Raw genomic sequence first — 17,470 nt, 5'->3', positions numbered from 1 at the left:
GAAGGTCTTGAACTTGGCTACTCTGGCTTTGTTGAAAATGGTACAAACATATTTGCTATGGTTTGGCAAAGCAAAATACCCTGTAAAACACATAATACCAGTAAAGTCTGTCCAAAATACTTGTTATTAAAATGTTAAAGATCTTGTGTCTGGCAGGCATAGATCTTAAATCAAAGAATAAATTTTGTTCATAAAGTTTCTCAATTATTGTCAGTACTTATACCAATATGTCATGATATAATATGTAAGTTATCTAGAATTTCATTGTGCACAAATATAATTCTAATTCATTGTAACAGGTAAATGGAACTTTGGACAAAAATCCTCTTGCCTCTTTTCAATAGTATTTGTCACAAATGTAAACTGATTTATGTGGTTAGAACTGAGATCCCATTATTTTTTACTGAAGTCGCAAAGGATAAAAGGATGTTACAGGGTCTTTAACTGAAAATATATTCTGTACTACAGGTTTTATAGATTTGCTTCTTTATACGTACTGAAAAGCATGTTCCTCACAGTCTGCATTGGCTTTTCACATTTGTCATTTATCCCATAGACTAATTTACAGATTTGAACAAAAATATACTGAAATGCGTATTCTTCTGTTAGTTACATAATTCCTTGATATCTGAATTCTTTCCCAGTGTTTGAATTTACAACCATCATTGTGAAATATTAGTCTCAAAAACAGTTTACAGTTTTCTGGTATAAATTATTCAGAAAAAACACCTGTGTCCCAACTCATTCAATCAGCTATTATCATGTAGAGGGTGAATGGAATAATATCATGATGTAAGATGAAATAGTCTGAAAACTATATTGCATTAGAAATTGCACCACATCAGTGGGCTTTTTTTTCCCCTAGAGTGCATATAAGGAAATAGAGATGGAATTATCTGTGTATTTTAAATATTTTAATATGAGGAATTATATTAATGTTGTCACACTACTTCCGTAATTCTGGGCTTTATTTTTTTAATCGTGTACCTGGCCTAATGATCATTGTGCTTCGTTTTTACTTTCAGTGGTGTCAGCTGGACAAAGATTTTTCTCATCCTCTTTGTGTGCCAAGTTTAATATGCTGCTTGTGTGAGAAGTTATTTAATGAAATATAATTTAAAGGAATTTGTTGCTGTAAGATGTGTGTATATATATACATAAGATAGTTTTAGGGCACTGCCCTCTGTGGCATGCTGCTCAGAAGAGTAGAGCATATTCTACCATTCCAAATGTGAAATCTCAATCATCCAGCTTCTTGCCAAGAGAAAATTACTCAGGTCTGAAATGTGATGTCCTCCATCCTCTTCTTTCACCTTTCAAATAATCAGGAAGAGGACCTGAGGTCACATTATTCTTTGTGAAGGAAAGGAGAAACAGTATCTTTAACTGTTGTCAAGAATGTTTCTTTCTGTCTTATCTTACAAGCAGATAATACAGCTCGTGGTCTCTTCTGCTTGTATGACTTTGTTTCTTGGCATTGTGAACCTGAAGTCATGGGTTTATATTCTCCACTTCTGCCTGAAGTCCACTGACCTTAGTTTATATGTTCAAGTGCTCCAGGGATCTGTTCACTTAGCTGGAATTAACATTCAGATGATACTTTGTTTGACCGTCTCTTAACACGTTCTGCAAGTGGTTCTGCGGGTCCTCCTGGAAGACTGCAGCTGTGCATATAAATAGGCTACAGTTAATAACCCTATTTATAGCAAGCCCAAGTCTGATGTTCTTTCTCACTGATTAGACTTTCCAGCCTTCAAATAAGTTCAACAAAATAATTGGATTGCACCCTTGTCCACTAAGTACAATACATTTACTTTTTCATTGATTAATTTGGCAGTTTAAGTTAAAATTGCCTAGACTAATTTAAATTATTAGTTTCAGGAAAGAGATACAGCTAAGTATAAAGAAATATAAATAAGATGTCTTTGATAGACTGGTTAAATTTCAACAAAATTAGTAAAGATAATATTCCAGATTGTATGAAAATACAAAAACTTTCTATTCTTTTGTCTCTGGACTTTGTTATGCACACAATGTCCTGCTAGGGATCAACATAACAGCCCTTGTTGCTCCTTCAAAATCCCCAGCAAGCCTTTCAGAATGCTTGAGAATGCTTTCAGAATGCTCCAAGTCAGCAATGGTTAGGACTCAAATTACTTCAATTTTCTTTAATCTCTAACAGGGTTTTCAGTGAATTAAGAACAATTTGAGCTAAGTTCACAGTCACACTTCATTGTGACCTTCTGAATCTGGTAGTGACTGGACCATGGTGAGGGAATGTGATTACAGGTGTTGCCAGGGTCAGAAACATGAAAGTACTAAGTACTCTGAAGAAGAAAACAGCAATTCAGAATAGTTCTGGCAAATTCATAGGAATCACTCATACTCATCAGAATGAAATGGGATCTGTTTATCTTTAGGAAGCAGAAATGTAATGTACAATGTGCCCCTGGCAAGGTGCCTCATACCTTGGCCCTATTCACTGAAAGCAGTTCTAAAGTACTTACAGCTTAGCAGGCATGGCACAAATTGTACAATGAGCTTATATCCAGCTTTTCCTTGGAAGGTCTGCCCTGCCCTGTAAGAAAGCATATTTTAGATGCATTCACAATGTGGAGAATTGAAGAGTGACACTTGAAGAACATGTTTGTACAGGGACAAGTGGAGGCATCTAGACAATCTTTCAGGAGTGCCTAAGTTCCTAAGAGAGCATCTGGTCGGGTATGCTGTAATTGCTGCTGTTTGTGTCAAAAGTCTCTGCATGAAAGAGATGGCTTTGTTTTTTAATGATCTGTGTAGCCCATTTAAAAATCTTTTAGTGACCTTTCAGCATAGGATTCTGCAACATCACAAAGCAAAAATCTTAGTTATTTTAGATCCAGACAGTAATACATAGTTAGGAAAATACAGAATTTGCATGTCTGTCAATAATCATTTGCTATTAAATTCAATGTTGGTAAAGGGTAAAGGAGTCTAAGTTTGTGTTGAAAAGGACAGAGACCACTCATCTTTGGTTTCTAATAAGAAGCTTTTCTTTAATTGGGAAAGGCTGTATACGTTTAAAGGTGAAACAAAAAGAAAATTCCAACCAAACCTTCCCCTGCTTAACTGAGATCTCTTAAGGCATTTAATTAAGATGATCTCTGAAAGCCACTAAAATGTTGAAGAACGAGCAGCTAACTTGCAGTAATTTTAGCTGTTAAAATCTAGTGGCATAGAAACTGTATAAATTGCTATAAAAACAGTTTTAGTGGTTTGAACAGATCTTCTTTGTCTATAATTGCATTTGCATTTAAATGTATATTTTTTAGGAATAGATAAGGATTTCTTCTCTCAGGGTGGTACAAAAAGATACTAGCATGGTTTCAATAACTTCATTTTGCTTCTTTGAGCACCTTATAATCTATTGTTGAATCTTTGAAGCAGAGAACTGATTTTTTTTCTCTTCCCTTATCTGAAACCACATATTTGATTGTAATGTGAATCATAATTGCTAATACCAATTTAAAACTGGGCTGTTGAAACAAGCAGAACCAGAGATCAAAGGATTATCTGCACTGTGTCCAATAAATACAGCATGTTGCTTTATGGATGCAGCACTGACTTGGGATATGACTGTACTGACTCTGATAATGTTGTGTCTTTTCTATCATGTAACTCAAACCATCCATCTCTTGTGGTGTAGAATAAAAGACATCTTTGTCTCCTTTTTCATTGATGAACCAAGTGCAGATAGAAACTTTGTTGGATGATAATTCACAGAAGTTATTTTTCTGAAACAATTAGCATAATGTGCAATTGCTCTAAAACTGACCTACTGAATTAGTAATTAAGAAACCTCCATTTATCTAAAGTTCTATAGACAGTCCAGTGAAGAACTGCCATTTTTCAGAGCTCTCTTCATTTTCTCTCCAGTGTCTCAAGTTTAATTAAACCTTTGCGTCTAGAAGAAAATAAAATTATTTCTGCCACAGGTTTAACAAACATGCATGCTTAATGATTTTGTTCTGCAGTTGAAATTGGAATTGATTGAATGTGTTTATCCATACAGAAGATCAATATTTTAAAATGTGATATATAAAAATGTTTATCACAATTTTCTTTGAACCTTGGAAAAAGGATCTTTTCACTCCTTGTTTTAATGCTTTTTGAATAGAAAAAAGGGAGAAATGGTAGCATAAATAGCAAAATTGACTCAAACTGTGAACAAAAGAATGAAATAATTCTACATCACTTTTTTCACATGCATAATAAATGACACAAAATATTTAATTGTGAATAATGAAACCACTTTGTAGGTAATTCAACTATCACAAATTTACAAATCCGAAGCAAATGTGAATTCAAGATATCATGATATATCTCCTGCTTCAGTCTTGGACCTGGAGTTGCAACCTTTACTGCTGAAACACTTCCTACACAGCAGATATTGCACTGCATTGTGTTGGTGGGGTGCCAGATTTCTACCTCTCTTTGCCTCACATCCTGTCATCATAAACCAGCAGCCATCCCCAAGATGTAATCCTCACCATCTGGTTTACTGCAGTCCCTTTTTGAAGTGGTGTGGACTGTCTGTTGTCCTTCTCCCATTTGTTTGAAATAAAATGCAGGAATTGTTTAGCTGTGTGCTACAGCCAGATTCTCACACTGTGCCCTGCAGAGTACCAAATGATGGAAACCTTATTGGTGGTCGACCAAACGAGTCAGCTGGTGGTCAGCTGCAGTTTTGGGAAGGGGAAGGAAGTGTTGTGCAGGTCACCAGACTGTGACCCTTGTGGTGCTTTGGCTCAGCTCAGCCATGAATGGGGTCATTTTGTGGGCCAGGAGCAGATTTTTGAATGAAGAGGTGTGCTGAAATACCCATTGTGTTTCTTGCTGTCATTCTTATTTATTTTTGTGATGCTTTAATTGTGTGCCTGCTTTGCTGTTCCTCTGCTGAGTGCCTGCATGTGTGGTGAATGTGTCTTCCCCAACTCCCCCAGCTGGTTTGGCCTGGGGGAAGTGCTAACTTTGCAAGGCTGGGTCCTGGGGAAAGGCAGCTGGAGGTTGAGAGCTTTCACTGGGTGTTGCTGAAGAGATTTTTTGCCTTCAGTTGACCACTTGATGTAACCCATACACTGCTAGCATTTCGAGTGAGGCACATTTATTTTGATTACAAATGTTAAGTAACTGCTCTCTGAGTTCAAGGTAACCTACAAAGGATTGCTTCTCCTACCCACTTCCAATTTATGCCTTGAAAGGAAACGGGAGAAAGAAGTATTAAGAAAAAAGTTTCTGCTTTTGGGTATTTATGCATTAAAGTAACTCCAGAGAAACTGAATGTGCTAAATACTATTCTGTCTGAAGCTCTAATTCACAAAGAAAACCACGGAGGTACTACTCAAAGGCTGCTGTAAGTTTGTCTGGTGGAATTTAGCCTTCTAGAGTTGGCATGGTCAGTGTCCAGGTCAGAAGATAAGATGCCTGTGTTTCAAAGTTAATGGTTAAAAAAGAGAACATTCATGGCTTCCCCACTTCTCTGTCAAAATGCTTCTAGTCCTTCCTCCAGCAGTCCCCATGAGTGGTGATGAAACTCCTGTTGTTCAGTTCTCTCTTCCTACTTTTCAGCAACCTCAGAGAATTGTGGGATGAGCTGTTAAGAAAACATAAACTCAGGCACCAATAACATGACAATGAGACAAGTCTACATTTTCTTTTTCCTTACCATGGATTTCAGCTGTAATAGGACCAAGATTGCATTGGTCTGGTGCTTAGATGAGATCAGTTCACAAATGAAGAACAGATAGATGAAAGTGAACTTGACAGAGGAGAGTTCTAGTGGGACAAAAAGACATGCTGAGAAACCCACAAAGCTGGTACTTCTGTCTTCTGCTGAAGATATGTACCTTATATTGGTAAATTTTTTTTTGTTATATTTAAGGTAATGATCATTCTTTACTGCTCTTGAATTTTATGGGCCTATACTACCTAAAAACACAGAATGAAAACTTTACAGTCAGTAGGTATTCTTTTCTTGCCCTTTGTCAGGGCCACCTTCTGACAAAGCTGTTGTAGGAGATGTTGTTTCTAAAAGTTGGTCCAAGCCTGTAGAAATAAATTGCTCAGGAAATAAGGCATTCACTGACCTTTTGTTCCAGAGGAAGGCAACCCTCTTTGGCCTCACTTTCTCTGCTCTAGAGGTACAGCACCATGTCCAACTGTAAACACTGTTTCTCCAGAAAAAAAATAAACAAAACTTTTTAGAAGACATTCCCATGCATAGTTTTGTCTGCTTGAAATAGATTTAGGACAAACAGCATATGACTACTGTGTCAACCCATCACAACTGCACTGGGGTGAAGTCTGGCATTTGATCTTCCTCATGTAGAGAAGTGTATGTCCATGGTGGGAAACAGCCCAGAGCAGCCCTCGGTTCACACACAGGACCTGTCAAGAAAGAGAAACCCAAGTTCCCAGTCCAAGAATGCAAGTTGTGTTCTTGGATGAAGTAATTTCTTTGCCTGGGGATTCTCTTGGATTTCATAGTCCTTGCAGATGCCCAAATATTCATGATGCTAGTAAACACTGGCTTAAGCTTAGTTTGCTCAAAGATAAAGTAGGCCAGATCCATGACTCATGCTGATCTGTATATTTTTTTTTCTTTCTCTCTTTCTTTTGCTGGAAGTTAAACAGCTTTTCAAAGATTCAGCAAATACCAAATAGGAGCAGCCTGTGTGCTAAGCTCCCATCTCAGTGTACTGCTGACTTCAGTAGTTTTCTGCTGAACAGAGTCAAGATCTGATATTACTACTTTAGTGCTCTACATGACTTCACTGTCCATTTTTAAATTTACTGGTCAAAATCTCTACAGTCAGATTGTCTGCCAATAGGAGACAACTACCAGAAGAAATGAATATAGTTGATGAAGTGGATTCTCCCAAGAAAAAAAAAATCTGACCTTATATCCATTTATTAGGATTTTAACTTTCCCTTCTGCTGGTATCATTCTTGTCCCAACCAATCAGTCATATGAGTGAATGAAGTTATTTCTTTACTTAGTCTCAGGAAAAGGAGGACTCAGAGATTTCTATTTTTACATTCATGGGAATGTGTTGGCACAATCATGAGGGGGATCTTAGATACCAAGGAAAATGTCTTCTAAATTTATTTTTTAAAAAAGTAGCATATGATGAATCCTCCTTTTTTGCTGAAAGTTTTGTTGTACAGCCTGACTTGCATACTTTGGGAAAAATCTTTGGCTGGAAATAAATGTTCTGCACTGCAATATGAATATTTTTATCCACTAAAACCTGCTTATTCCTAGAAGACTTCGAAAACTTTGGAAGAAATTTATGCTGTGTAAGATGCTTTGTTTCTGGGTGTGACAGTGCACAAATAATATATATCTGACATACTTGGGTATGGAGTTACATTGTTCTTGGCAATCTAATCACGAAGATATTTACTGAATGTTGTCAAAGCTGGGAATGGACCAGAACACATACTTACAAAACAATAACGTAAGAGCAACTCACTTTTCCTTGGAATTGTAATCCAACTGAGTTTCTTTGTAGAGATTTTTTTAAAACTATATATAATATCTGAAATTATACCTAGGATCTCCATTTTGATTAATGCTTATACAGCTATTTATTCAAGAAGCTGTGTGAAGGATAAAGGGCAATGACCAAATCCAGCAGGTTCACTTGCTCTTTCTTAGCCATATTTTTGCTCCATTTGCTGTCTCAGTGGTCACCCATGCAGTGTACTTTTCAGCATAATTCTGCATTAATTGAACATAATCTCAGTACTTAACTGTATAGACATGTCTTTTGAAACATGTGACGCTGTTTTCAGCTTTTTGCTGTGTCTTACAAGAATGAAAATCCTGTAACTGATAGTAGATTTGGTAAATTTGATTTATTGTCTTGTTTGAAAGTGTATGTGAAAGAGCTTCCCAGTGATGCTGCACTCAGAAACCATAACTCTTCTGAAGATAAAAGAAATTGTAATAATCCTTTCACTAGCTAATTTCTACATACTGTAAATGGATCGCTGTCTATCCAAGGAAAATTGCTCAAGGATAAAAGAGTTTGTGACTTTTATTTAGTGCATTTTCTCCAGCAATTCCTAGACTAGATTGAATGATTAATGAATGATTGATTTAGTATCCTGTAGTGAATCACTTTAGCTGTATCTAAATAAGTAAAAAATCATGCAACAACAAAAAAAGGTTTTTACAGAGAAATTAAATATTTGGAACAGTGCTTTCAGTACTTGACTAGCTAATGCCCCCTTTTTTATTGGAATAAATCATTTTACTGTGGGTTAGAAGGGGGACACATACAGATACCACACAGAATTCAAGCATTGTGGAGTACTATATTTATTAAGATGCCACAAGTGATTGTGCTGGAGAAAAACATCCCCTTCTTTCTTTTTCAATGAGGATTTAGTATTGGAATGGTTGTAGTATGCTCCTGCCTACCCTGTTGTGCTGTGACAGCAAGTCTGTAGGGTCAACTTAGTGAAGTGGAACCTGCACCCTGTGAAGCTGAGCAGTGGGGAGAGTGAAGTCAAGTGGAGCTGCTCAAGACCCAGTGGCACCACTGTAGTTATACCCAGTCTGCCCCAGTTCTGTTTCCTAGAAGTCCATGGTATTGAGAGTATTTCCATGAAGGTGAAAAAACTGAGGTAGATGCTGAGGAAGCAACATGGCAGTCCTGCACCTGGAACATCCCACTGGTTTTAAAGCATAATTTGATCCTTATTTATTTTTCCTTCCTGATCTAAAGTGTAAAGTTTCTCTGACAAGGGTGTAGGTCAAGTGTTTCAGGATTCTTACTAAGTGTTCCTAGGCTAGAATATCAGTTCTGCCATATTTTCCAGGAAGAACATGAGGCATTCTGTGTTTGATTTTCCTAACTTGGTTTGTGTCCTTTGTGCTCATCAGGTTTCCTCTAGGCTTTCAGCCATCTCAGCTAAGCTCTTTTGTATGTACAGAATACTTAACACTTATACAGGCTTGTTTTTTAAAGGGGTTTTTGAGCATGTTTTTGTCAGTAGAAAGCAGACTTTATCATGAGCTGTGCTTTTGGTAGTACTTGGAGCGAGCAAACAGGGTTCACAGTTCACACAGTTTACTTCTGTGTTCAGCAGTTCCGGCACAGAAACCAAACAGCCGTATCTGTTTAGACTGCCTCCATTCTGCTGAGCCTTTGTAGCCCTGCCAGCGTTCTCCACATCACTGAGCCTCCCAGTGAAAACCAGAGACCACTTCACTTTGTTAACAGGGCTGAAAGCCACTCACAGTGTGGGATCTGGGCAGCAAAATTCTTTCAAGAATGAGTTACACTCAACCAGTTAGAGTCGACAGAGGAGTAAATCAAAGGGATTATTTGTTTTGACTGGTGCCTGATTTGTTTTTGCCAATAATCTGCTCAGTCAGAAATTTTTTAAAAGCCCCTTAATTAAGTGCGATATTTTTATAAGCAAAAAACAAGCAGAAGAATCTGGTTTAACTTTGACTGTGCCCTCCATGCAGAAACTTTATCATCTGAACCATACTGGCTTTTTTCTGTTAAGTCTTATAATGAACAATAATCATGCTTTAAAAATTGGGTGAGAAGATTACAGTTTGTATAATAAAGGGCTTAAGCAGGGGGCAAAAGATCATACTTATATCTAAAAATCTGATCATGGGAACTGCTCTGCTTCTACAAATTGTTTATAAAGAATTAAAACAAAGTGACAGAAATGTAGATGCCATGATATAAAGTGGGCAAAGCACAATCATTTTAGGGGAAAAAAACCCTTATCCTGTTTTTCAGTTTTCTCAGCATTTGAAAGGAACTGTGAAGGAATATAACTTTACTTCAGAATTATTAGCAAAAATCCTTACAAATAAACACTGAGGAAACTTCACCTCATCTCCAACAATTTTTTAGCAGGTTGTGTTTGTAAAGCTCCGTAAGGAGACTTAAGGGAAGATAATAGGAATGAACTATTGTTCAACATCATTAAAGTTGTTAAAATTAGATTGATACAGTGAATGCTACTAGCTCAGAATTCTCATTTGTAGCTTGTTGAGCTACAAGTCATTAATTCTTTTATTATGAACTTAAGAAACATTCAATTGAACTAGTTAAATAGGCTATATAATGGCAAGTGAAATTTATGAGGAACTGCCACTGTATAATCTTTGCTAAAGAGATTTCAGGAGATAAAGCAGATAGATGTCTTTATAATTTTAGCATTAATATCAGATCAGTTGTACATGTGATGAAATGGAAACAGACCTAAGCAATATTAAGGAACAGCATTTAGCTAAATTACAGTGTTTATAGCTGGAAAATATTAATACTTTGAGTCCTGCAGGATTCAGAGTAGGCTTAAACGCTTAACATAGCTATGTTAAATGGGGTAAAATGTTCTTGAGAGAACACTTGAAAATTTGATATTTATCTAACAGCAGGCCTGAAGGAGAGGATCAGAAGAATCTGCAAGTTAAAGATGTGATGGATGCCAGCTCTGACTCTCCACACTAGATATAAATGTATCTATGTGAAATTACTGTGTTCTCTCTCTCATTCAAAACTGTGTCTTTTGGAGATTCACTTGGCAGTGAATTTTTTTTAGCTTATGCAAATTTTTATTGGAACACAAAATGCTTTGAACAGAGTTTATAGGTGACACTGCCACTTTATATGCCTGTTCATTATGATAAATGTTTATAGTGTGTTAGTTACAGCAGCAAATAACAGAAGAGATTTATACTCATTGCTACTTCAAAATCAAATGCGATGACCAAAACCTCTTTGCATTTGCTGGATCAGGCACTTGGACTCATTTTTTTTGGAGGAAGCATTTTTTCTGAAAGTGATCCTGTTGACTTGTGCAAATTTAATCTTATTTAAGGAGTCAGAAGTTAGTTGCATTTTAACCAATACAGTGTGTTTCGCCACACTGAATGTTGGTGGTGACACCACCTGTGACCTTGACTGTTCTGTTCCTTCCTCTGCCACAGGAGCTGCAGCTGTGACACAGCGCTGCCTGCAGCATTTTGTCATCCTTGTCAGTTTTTAGGTACAGGTCACTGAGCACCTTGCGATGAGGACTGGTAGTCTGAAGCTGATTAGATGTTCTAGAGAAATGCATTAAATGGGTTTATTGCTTTGACTTTAGTCCATGTTGCTGAAAAGGTACCGTTTGTGCTGGTAGCAGGGTAGAATTTCACGGGCACTGAAAAGTCTAGGGTGTGTTTTCTCAATCTTGAAATCCAGATACAGTTATGAAGTTACTCCCTGTGGGAATATTTGATACTTGCCAAATTTACAGTCCAATAATAAGAAAAGGAGACTGAGCTTTGTTCTCATCTAGAACAGAGAATATGACTGCCCTCCTAATTTTGCTGTATGCAGATAGCTGTAGTTGTGTCCATAATATTCCAGCTTCTCAGAACACTTAAATACAATAATAGGGTAGTTACCCTACCAAAGATTTTACCACTGAAACTAGGGATTCAAGAAGTGGATGACACATTGGGAGCAATTAAAATACTGCCTTGTAAAAAGTTTAGAAGTTTTTAAAAGAGATTTTAAAATAAAACTTCCAGAAGTTCAGAGCAAGTACAGAAAGCTGTTTGACAAAGTGGGGGAAGCTGAGGGATTAAACTCACTAAGAGGATTTTGAGGCATGGGGAGTGACATGGTTGGGCAGTAGAAAGAGAAATCCTTTACTCTGTCATGTTTAACTGTGGAATTAGGATAGTCAGAAAAAAGGAGGTTACAAAGGGGAGGTAATGAATAGGATGGAGGGAGGTGTGAATCATGGTATGTGCACTGGGAATTAAAACAAGAATGACTTCACAGGATAGTAAGAGACAGAAGACCCAAGTTGTTTAAATCCTGACAGAGAGAGAGAAATGAGAAATGTCAGATGATATATTTGACAATCTCTAACTATTCAGCTCTTGTGAATTGGAAGTCTATTCTCAAAGCCAGCATTCCTTGCAGGCTGCTCTGGGTCCTAGAGGTGTCTGCCAGCTGGCTTTCTCATGTGCTCACAAACTCTCCTCTTCAGATACTTTGTTCTTGATGGTTGCATATAGATTTAAATTCTCCAAATGTAGTAATTTTTTGGCCATTTCTATTACTAATATTTTCAAGAACAGGTAGTGCTTTTCTATCACTTCTTTTCTCAGACTAATACAGAAGTTTTCTGACGTTGAATTGACTTGAGCTAACACACCACCACATAATGAAATTGCAAGGATTTGTTGCCATTTTTGTATCTTAGATGGGACTTCATCTGGAAGCCCATCTTTAGCTTCCAATTTTCAGTCCTGCAAAGGAATAGTATTTATCCCTTTAAAGGAATTCAATGGAAAGAACACAAAATGTAAGTACAGGATAGGGAATGACAGGAAAAAATGGTTATAGAATAATTGTTTCTGTAAGTGGGTTGGTGGGAGAGGAAGAAAAGTGACTGCACATAAGAATAACTGCTAGGGATAACCTAAGCAGGGAATATTAGATGGAATATCATGAAAAGATTCCTGAACATGACATTTAGCTGTATACAGAATGGCTGATCACTTAACTCCCTGAGTTAGTTTGGTTTATGTTTAAATGTTTCAAATGCTGCAAAATACTGACAAAGAGAAAAGTTTGCTGTCATATTCCATCTCTTCTACCTCTAGATTTTAGTCTGTTTTTGTTAGTTCCACTAGCTTATTAAATTAAATTCTACTTTAAAGGCAGAACAAATTCCAATGTATGAAGAAATTACCTTTGCTCAGCTGTCTTGTTACTGGAGAGGCCTTGAGACATGCCCAGTCCAAACAGAATTGTGGGCTATCATTAATAAATCAGGCTTGATGTTGGGAACTGTTGCTTGTTCTCAAAGCTGATTTTTCTCTTTTTCTTACAGCCAGTGGTTTTGGTTTATCTCCAGTTAGTGAACATGACAGAAGCATGTCAGAGTTAGTAAGAGATGTTTTCATTTATTTAGTGTATGATTGTTTCCATGGCCTGGAAATTTTGGGAGAAAAGCATGAAAGAGAAACAAACTAGTTCTAAAATATCTGCATATACAGCATGTGAAAGAGTGATGATTTTCATTTGATAATTGCCCATTTATGTAGCAGATAGTGAATGAGCCAAAGGTGGCAGTGGCAGAAGTTACACAGCTGTTGGGAGCAGAGTCATTACAGTTGTCTTTGTAAGACACTTTGGAACTGGCTGAACTTCTTGGCCTTGCATTTGCAGCCTTGTACATCTTTGATGCTGCTTTGGTATTCAAAATGTGTAGTTTAGTATGTTTTTCTCTTGCTCATCCAATCCTTTGATCACTTCTGTTTTGATGGAAATTGAAACTAGCCTGGACTATTTACAGCAGTTCTCTGGAGATGATGACTTCCACCTTCTGAAATAATCCATCTTTTCCCAATCTGTATTTTAGGGACCTGCTTTTAGGGCTCCTTCAGGTGCTTTATGGTGTAGTAAAATCTAACAGGACAAGGTATTCTGTCTTTAGGGTGATGTTAACAGTGACTTATCCAAAATGGTGCATTTTGCTGAATTATGTGAAAGCTACAAGAAAATTCTTTTAAAGACACTTTGTCCAACTTGGGGATCAAGGCAGATCTGGTTATATTCACATCTAAGCCTCTCATGGAAAAGAGAGATTAATTGACTTTCAGCTGTCTAAGAAGTGTTACATCATGAGGGTACTGAAAATTTGAGGACATTTGCTAGACATTGGTCCTAATTGCTGGCTATTTGCATGGGAAGTTAATGCATGGAACACATTCTATAAACCAAAAGAAATAATATATACTGTAAACATTGCTTGTTTCAGAAGGATGCAGCCAGACTAATCAAAACTATATTTAAAGTGCATTAGCTGTAAGTGTTTAGACAAAATCCAACAAATTGTTTCTTGGCTGCTGTAGAGAAGGCTTATACACAGCTTCAAAGGCTTTCACACAGGGTCAGAGTTTCCTTGTATCTTCCTTCTGTAAAAGCCATGAGTAGAAAAACTGTCTCCTTCTCTGCTTTCCTGCACTGTTGATATGAATGTACATTAGTTGTGTTATACTTTTCCTTTCATAAAATTTAAGGGGCTCCCACCTTCAGCCATGCTACTCAAAAGAAAAATGCTTGAGATTTACATCTTTTGCTCAGATTTTATTCTTGCAATCTGTTAGCATTGTCCTCTGCTGCCTTTATGCTTTTATTTGTTTATTTTTAAAAAGCTGTCAAAATTTGCCTTTTTTTTTTTTTTTTTCCCTGCAGGGCATGTTATTTAACATGCCATCCATCACACAATTTAGGTGTGTGGCTAGTGCTCAGTGTTAGATGTATACTTACAACAAGCACTGGGAGAGGAAGAACTTGCACCAGGCATACACAATGGTTTCTTTGTGCCTGTGTTTAACATGTTCCAACTAATAAAGCTAACTAGTACTTTCATTTATAATGGATGCACTGCCAAAGCCCCTGACACTGAAAATAGTAACTTTTTAAAAGTAAGTATATATGAACAACAATTAAAAAAAAAAATTGCTACCCCATTAATAGAATGTGACCCTTGCAGAAAAAAACCCCAAATGTCAGAACATGTTCTTTGTTTATTGACTTCCTACCTACAGAAAGTTGCTTAAAATTATTCTCTGTAGAGACTGATGTTTCTCTGGCAAAACTTGCAGTCTGTTGTGGTAAGCATCTGCATTTTGAGAGGGAAGAGCTTTTTGGGAAAAGGTCAAACTGCATACTGCACCAAACTAGTGTAACATGCAAAGAGTGCTATTTAATCAGCAAGCGATTTTACGCTGTCATAGCATCCTATATAAGGGAAAATATAGGAGTGCTGGACATGTCAAGAAACACCATGGAAGTTGTTGAGGTTTTGGGATTAATTCTGAGAAACTAAGTGAAATTAAATAGTCCTTGTGTGTAGGTTTTGAAAAAAACAACCTAAAACCAAACCAAAGCAAACAAAACAAACAACCCCCCCAACCAAACAAAAAAACCCCAGCAAAACCACACATAACCACTCCCCCCATCCCTCAGAATATAATCCAGACCCTGCAGAGTACATGGAAGGGAGAATTGGCTCACATATTAATTTCTTTAAATGTCTCTTCCATCATATGTTTCCTGGATTAAAAACATTTGTGTTGAAAAGGTCTTCTGCTTCCATCTCTAAACAAAATACAGGCATATGTTCACTAGAATTTCAACATGGTCACTGTTAAATACTCCTGATGTGATAGTAATACACTTAGTAATGTCCCTTCTATTGAGACCTTTGGAAAAACGGTTTTCTTGCTATGTTTGCCATGAAGGAAATGCCTTTAAGGTTTATAATAGTAGTCTGGAGTCAAGAAATATGATTTAACATCTAGTAAATTGTGTTTTTATGAAAAGTTGTTTATAGTGTCCTGGATTTAGGGGGAAGGCAACCACTGCAAAAACAAAATGCAGAATCATTGAGACTGAGTTCTTCATTTTACTTTGTCACATTTACTATTACCAGCCTAGATAATACCACAATCAATATTTCCGCTCAAGTATAGGAAAAATGTGGTTCTCTGGTTTTTGTATAACTCCAGGTTCCAAAATGTTACTTCAGAAAAGAAATTTGCTACAAATGTCATGTGAAATGAACTTTCATCTTGTAACACTCTATTGTATTTTGTATCTGCATGCACTTTATCATATTGAAAAACATGTGCATCTCATTTTATATATAAGTTGTTGTTGATTTGAGTCTTTCATGATCTAAGATTCTGAAAACTAAAAATTTAATAACTTGTAGGACATTTGAGGACAATTGAAATGTTACATTTTCTGGTTAGAATGCACATATGCCATACCTGAAGATGTATGGCCTGTTATGAAGTTCTAAATATGAACAGTGCTTTATGAAGTGTTTTCTGGTTTTCTTCTCTGTATCTTTCATGGTGGTCAAGTTGTCAATAAATAGGCTCTTTGGTTGAATAAACTGAAAGGAGATTCAAGCTGAATATTGGAGAGGCAGGAGAAAAGGCTGAAATTGAATGATGGAATATTTTTCCAGCAATGTGATACAAGTTCTGCATTTCTACTCTCTCTGGTTGCCAATTTAAGTTACCCTCTCCCTTCTGTCCTTTATTTGATTATTCATTTTCCTGTCTTTCAGACAAAGTTACTCTGATTCAGCCTGAGATGGGTAGTGGGAGAGGAAAGGAGTATCTTTAGGAGATAAATGCTCTCTCTTTTGATTTGCTTGGTAGCCAAAGTAATCCACCGAAGAAGACGACTCTTCACACCTGTCAGCTGTGCTGGGTTCCAGATTCCTCCCTGAAGTTTAAAAATTTGGAATGGGGAAGATGGGAGGGAAATTTTAGTTACAACCAGGTACTTGGGCTTTTGGAAATCAGTGTGTACCTACAGGTGCAACTGATGATCAAGATAGTCTGGAGGCTAGCAAATGAAAGTCTCCAGATGCTGTAAGGACAGCTATGGTAAGGATGGTGTGTGGTGTTGCCAAGATAACCTGGTGATGGAAACTCTTTGGGATTCTCTAGTGCAACTTTTGTCATTACATGAAAAGTCTAATGTGTTTAATACCCAACTTTTGCCAGTACAGTTGTTGTTCAGTGTACCTTGAGCTTTTATTGTGCTTTGTTGTTCTTTCCAGAGGAAACTCAGGTCTCTCATAAACACTTAAAAGTTTTTCTGTAACATATTTATAGCCTGGTTTTCCATCCTGTTTTATTTCTCAGTGTTTCCTTGAGACAATTTGAGGATATTTTGTCCTTAGTACAAGAATCTGCTGTTGCTCAGTGGTGATCTAGCACACCTTTTTTGTAGATGTTCATGTGTGTACTCATTTATACTTTCACTGGTGATATGCACAGAACAAAGAATATGTTGCAACAACACCAGCCAATATCTGTTCCCAGGGAGCAGTTTCTATCAACCTCTTCACCTCAAACCTATGCTGTTTTGATGATACTGGCAACAAGTCATGTTCTCTTGATATACCTGAATTGGAGTCAACCCTTTCTACAGAATCCTGGAATCTTTTTATCTGCAGCTTTCTCTTTACCTCATTTGACTTCTTTACTGTCTCTACTAACTTCTTTCCTTGTATGTTTATAAAGAAATTAAATATTAGTTAGCTTTTTTTAAAAAGCATGTTTATTGGACCATGTAGAATAACTGAATCAGTTGTAGAATAGGAAGGGTAAGGTTGGTTACAAAGTCTGTAGGCAAAGTCATGGAAATATTTCAGTTCTCTGTCTATCTTCCTTATGTGTGGCTCTGCTACAATTACAATGATGTAATTAGATAGATTTGTATTGAATGTCCTGCAGCTGGGAAGAGTAAAAGTGAATTACTTGAGCAAGATCTGCAACTACAGTCTGAGTTTTATGAATGTAGGTAGTTTCAGAAAATGATCATGCAACTCATGTGTTTTGGGGATATGGGCATTGCAGAGG

At 36.9% G+C, this 17,470-nt stretch overlaps 1 protein-coding gene across 1 annotated transcript in view; it reads left to right on the top strand.

Moving 5' to 3' along the window:
* The window catches only part of CPQ (carboxypeptidase Q), a 145,985-nt gene that overhangs the window by 60,666 nt on the left and 67,849 nt on the right, over nt 1–17,470 (top strand). The gene's annotated exons all lie outside the window — the stretch shown is intronic.

This window comes from Molothrus ater, chromosome 1, assembly GCF_012460135.2.
Source record: "Molothrus ater isolate BHLD 08-10-18 breed brown headed cowbird chromosome 1, BPBGC_Mater_1.1, whole genome shotgun sequence".
Lineage (NCBI taxonomy): Eukaryota > Metazoa > Chordata > Aves > Passeriformes > Icteridae > Molothrus > Molothrus ater.
Note: the sequence above shows the minus strand (reverse complement) of the source record. Positions and strands in the feature narration are given on the sequence as shown.